Source organism: Dipodomys merriami, unplaced genomic scaffold, assembly GCF_024711535.1.
Source record: "Dipodomys merriami isolate MVZ:Mamm:240054 unplaced genomic scaffold, mDipMer1.0.p SCAF_1210, whole genome shotgun sequence".
In the NCBI taxonomy this organism is placed as follows: domain Eukaryota; kingdom Metazoa; phylum Chordata; class Mammalia; order Rodentia; family Heteromyidae; genus Dipodomys; species Dipodomys merriami.
In genome coordinates this window covers 78,561-79,278 of record NW_027202506.1, presented here as the reverse complement: position 1 = coordinate 79,278, position 718 = coordinate 78,561, and the positions used below count along the sequence as shown (strand labels likewise).

General features: G+C 27.9%; 1 pseudogene; it reads right to left on the bottom strand.

Moving 5' to 3' along the window:
* Positions 1-365: 365 nt before the first annotated feature.
* LOC138823693 (U6 spliceosomal RNA) lies at positions 366-465 on the bottom strand (annotated as a pseudogene).
* Between the last annotated feature and the right edge of the window lie 253 nt (positions 466-718).

The following is a 718-nucleotide window of genomic DNA, read 5'->3' as shown; positions in this document are numbered from 1 at the left end:
TGTGTAATGTCCATAATCTATTTCATTCTCTCCTAGATATAATACTTTGAATTCTACATTGTTATATAATGTATAGATTCATTAGTAAATGTGACCTTTCAGATTGCATTCCATATAGAAGTATTTTAAGACTCCTTTTTTTTCGTAGTTTCTTTTATTATTTTATTTCTTTGAGATAAAATGGCAATATTATCTAATTTCAAGTTTTGTAAAGGTTATGCTATGTAAAGGCCTTTCTAAGGTGAAAATTTAATATACTGATGTCAAACTAACCTTTAATTCTATGAATTACATGTATTGTTACACTTGTATTTTTGTAATCAACTTTTTAATAACTCTTTTTCATTTCTTGCATCAGAAGAATGAAAAATATGGATTACTTCACAAATTTTCATATCATCCTTGTGCAAGTGCTATGTTAATCTCTGTATTGTTGTAATTTGGGTAGACCTGCTTCTGAAGCATGTAGTATCCTCTAAATTTAAGTACTTAATGATACAATCTTTATACAGGCATATATCCATGGTTGCCTATTTGTAACAAGGAACCCTTATTGTTCCTGAAAATGCTATTGATCTTATTTCTCTAAATTTCTGTGTACAGTAGAAAAAACTTATATAGTTTGGTCGATTGCTCACATTTACAATTGTTTTGTCAATGACTATTTCGTCATTTTCATTTTAAATTTGATCATACTTTGAAGCCTTTACAGCTAAGT